We start from the raw sequence: 6,000 nt of genomic DNA, 5'->3' as shown, positions 1-6,000 counted from the left end.
AGGTATGCGCTGGATGACCCCTCAGAGGTCCCCAGGCAACAACAGCATGGCATTTGCCCGGGAGGTTCAAACTTCCTATGGGTAATTATCCTCCACTGGGAACAATCCAAAATTTCAATTTAAATTGGAGATTTCAGATGGTTCTGACTCACTTAGCAGAATAGCTGCCGAGGAAAAGTTAGAAGGATTAAAACCACTTCTAAGGCTGAACCCCCATGACCCCCTACTGGACTCCTTGACAACAACCTCCAAAGGACTCCACCAATTACCCCTCAACCCCCCTACCCCACAATGATTGCCCTACCACCACTGCGCAAACATCCCCCAATCCCCTGACTACCCCTCATCCCATCTGAATACCCCACCAACCACCTGGCTGCAACCCCACCCTCCCGCTGGAAGCCCTGACTACCCTCCCTCGTCCCCCCACCCAACTAGACCCCACCAACCCAACTACACACTCCATCCCCTGACTAACCCCCACCCCCTAATTACACCACCACCCGCTCAACTGATTATCTGATCCTCCCTGACCCATCCTACTGCCCTGACCTATCCTACCCCCCAGATCCCGCCCCCCCAACGCTCACACAGTTACCTTAGAGATTTACCTTCTCCTTGGCTTCACAAACTGTCTGGGACCTTTAAACTTAACTGCTTTATGGCAGCTAGTGTTGTAAAAAGGGGGTGTAGCTTCATTTCCCTCTACGATGCTGCCTGCACTAAAGAGTCCTAGGAGCCAGTATACTGCACATTTCTCAGCAGGCCCCAGTTGGATGGCCGGGTGAGAAATTTGCAGCTTCCGACTGAAGTAAGTGAAAAGGAGCGGAGTGGCAATCCGACTGTGATTGTCACTCCATGGAAAGATTACTGTGGGTGCTGGAAATCTGAACTAAAACCAGAAAATACTGAAAATACTCAGCGGCTCAGCACCCTTCGAGAGAGAAAAATGGTTAATGTTTCAGGTTAATGACCATTCACCAAGTGAGAAGTCATTGACCTGAAACATCCCTCGAAGCCCGGCTCTGCCCGCCTGCCTCAGAAGGCAGTGCCCACAAAGGCGGGATCTTCATTGCCAGGGTGCAGGTGTGGGCTGGAGTTGGGCCATCCAGCCCAGGAAGAAGTTGGAGGCAGCAGAGGTGATCTCTTTAAAAGGGCTGCCTCAGTGCTATGGGACTTTGTTTCAGTTAAAATAAAAACGCAAAGGCCCTCTGGCCCTCACCCCTTACATCCCCTCAGCCTCCAAATACTCCCCATTTTACCTCGGTCCCCCCATCCACCCATAACACCATGTCCCCTATTGCAAACTCTGTCCTTCCACCTACACATTATGGCCCCTCATGCTCCCCATGCCAAGCTCTGTCCTCCCACCCACACCCCCATGGCTCCTCATGCCCCCAATGCCAAGCTCTGCCCTTCCACCCACCCCCTATGGAACACCCCCCCCCCCCCCCCCCCCATGCACTCTATGCCGAGCTATGGCTCTTTCATGCCCATTGACTCACAATACACTGTCTATATATAGTGGACATAATGAGGCTTGGCTGAGAGCCCAGGCAACCATTGAAGCACTAAAATGCCTGCACCCCAGTGGAAACATTGTTTGATTGACAGCTCAGGCTCTCTGACCTCTGCTGTCAATTTTACAATGCTTGTTTGCACAACATTAAGTAGTTTCAAGTGTTTGTGATTTTTGTTATTGATACTTTAAAGGGTCTGAATGATTGATAATTTTATTAGCTTGTAATGAAATTACTTTCTGTCAACATAGGAGAAACTAATGAATGAACTTTTTTTTAAGTTAAGGGGGTCAATTATCTCAGCCCCAAAACATCACTGCACAAGTTCCTCAGGGTAATGTCCTAGGAACAATCATCTTCAGTTGTTGCATCAATAACCTTACGTCCATCATAAGGTAAGATGTGGGGATGTTCACTGATGATTGCACAATGTTCAGCATCATTCGCGACTCCCCAGATACTGAAGCAGTTCATATCCAAATGCAGCAAGACCTGGACAATATTCAGGCTTGGGTTAATAAGATGCAAGTAACATTAGCGCCACACATATGCCAGGCAATGACCACCTCCAACAAGAGAGAATCCAACTATCTCCCGTTGACATTCAGTAGCATTATTATCGCTGAATCTCCCATTATTAACATCCTGGGAGGTTACCATTGATGAGAAACTGAACTGGACTAGCCATATAAATACTGTGGCTACAAGAGAACGTCAGAGGCTAGGAATTCTGTGATGAGTAACTCACTCCCTGACTCCCCAAAGCCTGTCCTCCACCTACAAGATACAAGTCAGGAGTGTGTTGGAATACTCTCCACTTGCCTGGATGAGTGCAGCTTCATCAACACTCATGAAGCTTGACACCAGCCAGGACAAAACAGCCCGCTTGATTGGTACCCCATCCACCACCTCCAACATCCATTCCCTCCACCACCAACACAGCAGTGTGTACCATCTACAATGCATTGCAGCAACTCACCAAGGCTACTTTGACAGCACCTTCCAAACCCGTGACCTCTATCACCTAGAAGGACAAGGGCAGCAGGTGCATGGGAACAGCACCACTGCAAGTTCCCCTCCAAGGCACACATTATCCTGACTTGGAACTATATCACCATTCCTTCACTGTCACTGGATCAAAATCGTGGAACTCCCTCCTTAGCAGCACTGTGGGTGTACCTACACCAAATGGACAGCAACTGTTCAAGAAGGAAGCTCACCACCACCTTCTCTTGAACACTTACGGATGGGCAATAAAAATGCTGGCCTAGCCAGCGATGCCCACATCCCATGAAAGAATTTTTTAAAAACCCACCTCCGGCAACAGCGTTATTTAAAGGGATCATGAACTAATTAAGGTTTAATTATTTGTGGTTGCTGGTGCAATTGCATGCATTTTTGGAGCTTTCCTACCTTTGCCTAATGGTTCAATAGTTATTTAAAGACTTGTGCTAAAACAAGTTGCTTCCAGACATGGATGGCCTGGTAGACCTTCCTATTGTAATTAACATGGCTGGGAGAATGAAAAGAAGCCACAAAGAGCAGCAGAAACTGTTGAAGATGAGAGGGGGAGGGGTCTTAGCAGGGGACTTATCTGTCGAGGGTTCTTAGGGAGCAATTTTCTACCTCAACTTCAGTGAGGACCAATGCTTGAGACAACTTTACTTCATTAAAGAAATGAAATCTACCAATTGTTGCGGCCACAACTGCAACTTCGAAGCAGGGCAAGAGCTGGATTATCTGTGGCTGTCAAGGCGGTTGTGATACAAACTGAAATATATATGGCTCTATTCGGCCTGCTGCAGGGGACATAAGCAGCATCTCATTTTGCAGTATACTGCTCCATAAGTGCCATCACTGGCTCTCTCTATACACAAAGAATCTCATTTGTTTTTGCCACAGACAAGCAAGGTGGAGTAAGCATGAGGGTTTTCATGGATTGCAGGCTTCCCCAGGATTCAGAGTGTCATTGACTGCTTGTGCTTTGCCTTGCAAATGTCTCAACTAAACCCAGCCATTGCCCTGAAACAAAAGGCATTCTACTCCGTTAGTGTGCAACTGATGTGTAGCCACAGGTAGTGTATCATACAGGCGTCTGTGCCACCTGTATTAGACCCACCATGACAATTCAAAGGTTGGCTACTGGGTTGCAAGAATTATCCATTCATGACCTGGCTCAGAACTCTGGTCAAGAACCCGATGTATGTGTATAATGGGCCTACAATGAGAGCTATGCTGCCAAAGGAATATTATAGAGCACACAAACAATGCCTCAAGCAATGCTTTTGCTAGCTGAAATGCTCTGGAGTCCTGTAGTGCTCAGCTGATTGAGCATCAAGATTTGTGGTAATACGCCGGATGCTGCACCTGACCAGTATAATTGAACAGTCTTTGTCACCACCTATCAGCTGAGAAGCTGCGGAGCAGGAGGATGAGGTCAATGATAAGCACACGGGGAAGGCGTAGGAGGAGGAAATGGAGGAACAGGAAGAGGTTGGGAGGTTACAATAGCCCCTTTCTCACTGGGCTCCACATGCTAAATAATTGATGAGCAATACCAGTAATGGTAGCCACATCCCTCCTTACCTTTCCTCTCTTACCGGCCATCACATTGTCAGATGACTCCTCCATGCTCCTTGACATTAAGGGCAGGCATTCTGGCAGTTTCTTCTGTATCCTGGACCATTGAAGTCTTCATGTGTCTCCTATGTAGCAGAATAGCAGGGAGGCGGTAGCATAGAGGTAATGTCACTGGACTAGTAACCTAGGGACCCAGGCTAGTGCTCTGGGGACATGCCAGATGGTGGAATTTAAATTCAGTTAATAAACCTGGAATTAAAAAGTTAGTCTCGGTAATAATGACCATGAAACCACTGCCATTTATTGTAAAAAAACATCTGGTTCACTGGTCTGGCCTACATGTGGCTGTAGACCACAGAAAAGTGGTCAATTTGTAACTGCCCTCTGCAATGGGCTAACAAGCCACTCAGTTGTATCAAACCTCAACAAAGTCTACAAAAAGGAATGAAACCAAACAGATCCCCTAGCGTCAACCTAGGCACCAGAAATGACAGGTACAAACCCCACCCTTTCGACTCTGTAAAGTCCTCCTTCCTAACATCTGGGGGCTTGTGCAAAAATTAGGAAAGCTATGCTTTGTCAATGACCTTCCTTCCATCATAAGGTCAGAAGTGGGGATTTTTGCTAATGATTGCACAATATTCAGAACCATTCGCGACTCCATGATCCTGAAGAGTCCATGTCCAAATGCAACAAGACCTGGACAATACCCAGGCTTGGGCTGACAAGTGGCAAGTAACATTCACGCCACACAGGTGCCAGACAATGACCATCTCCAACAAGAGAGAATCTAACCATCACCACTTGACGTTCAATGGCATTACCATCACTGTACCCCCCACTATCAACTTCTTGGGGGGTTACCATTGACCAGAAACTGAACTGGACTAGCTACATAAATACTGTGGCTCCAAGAGAATGTCAGAGGCTAGGAATCCTGTGATGAGTAACTCACCACCTGACCCCCCAAAGCCAGTCCACCATCTACAAGGCACAAGTCAGGAGTGTGATGGAACACTCCACACTTGCCTGGATGAGTGCAGCTCCCACAACACTCAAAAAGCTTGACACCGTCCAGGACAAAGCAGCCCGCTTGATTGGCACCCCATCCACAAACATTCACTCCCTCCACTACCGACGCACAGTAGCAACAGTGGGTTTCATCTACAAGATGCACTGCGGGAATTCACCAAGGCTTCTTAGACAGCAGCTTCCAAACCCACAACCACTACCATCTAGAAGGACAAGGGCAGCAGATAGATGGGAACACCACAACCTAGAAGTTCCCCTGCAAGTCATTCACCATCTTGACTTGGAAATATATCGCCGTTCCTTCACTGTCGCTGGGTCAAATTCCTGGAACTCCCTTCCTAACAGCACTGTGGGTATACCCTATACCACATGGACTGCAGTGGTTCAAGAAGGCAGCTCACCACCACCTTCTCAAGGGCAACTAGGAATGGGCAATAAATTAAGGCCCAGCCAGCGAAGCCCACATCCCGTGAATGAATAAAAAATACCAAGCAGGATAGATAAAGGGGAGCCAGTAGATGTAATATATTTGGATTTCCAAAAGGTGTTTGATAAGGTACCACACATAAGGCTACTTAATAAGATAAGAGCCCATGGTGTTGGGGGTAGTATATTAGCATGGATAGAGGATTGGCTAACTAAAGAAGACAGAGAGTTGGGATAAGGGGGGCATTTTCAGTGGAGTGCCACAGGGATCAGTGCTGGGGCCACAATTATTTACAAGATATATTAACGACTTGGATGAAGGAAGTGAATGTACTATCGCCAAGTTCGCAAATGAAACAAAAATAGGTGGGAAGGCAAGTGGTGGGGATGACACAAAGAGTCTACAGAAGGTTATAAACAGGTTAAGTGAGTGGGCAAAAAA

General features: G+C 47.3%; 1 long non-coding RNA gene across 1 annotated transcript in view; it reads left to right on the top strand.

Annotated features, from left to right (window-relative positions):
- The first annotated feature begins 717 nt into the window (after window positions 1-717).
- The window catches only part of LOC144673400 (uncharacterized), a 38,040-nt gene continuing 32,757 nt past the window's right edge, over window positions 718-6,000 (top strand). Inside the window, exon 1 of the long non-coding RNA XR_013574302.1 lies at window positions 718-811. This is a non-coding gene — a long non-coding RNA (uncharacterized LOC144673400). The remainder of the gene's footprint in view (window positions 812-6,000) is intronic.

The sequence above is a fragment of the Cetorhinus maximus genome, chromosome 3 (genome assembly GCF_964194155.1).
Source record: "Cetorhinus maximus chromosome 3, sCetMax3.hap1.1, whole genome shotgun sequence".
NCBI classification, from domain to species: Eukaryota; Metazoa; Chordata; class Chondrichthyes; order Lamniformes; family Cetorhinidae; genus Cetorhinus; species Cetorhinus maximus.
Note: the sequence above shows the minus strand (reverse complement) of the source record. Positions and strands in the feature narration are given on the sequence as shown.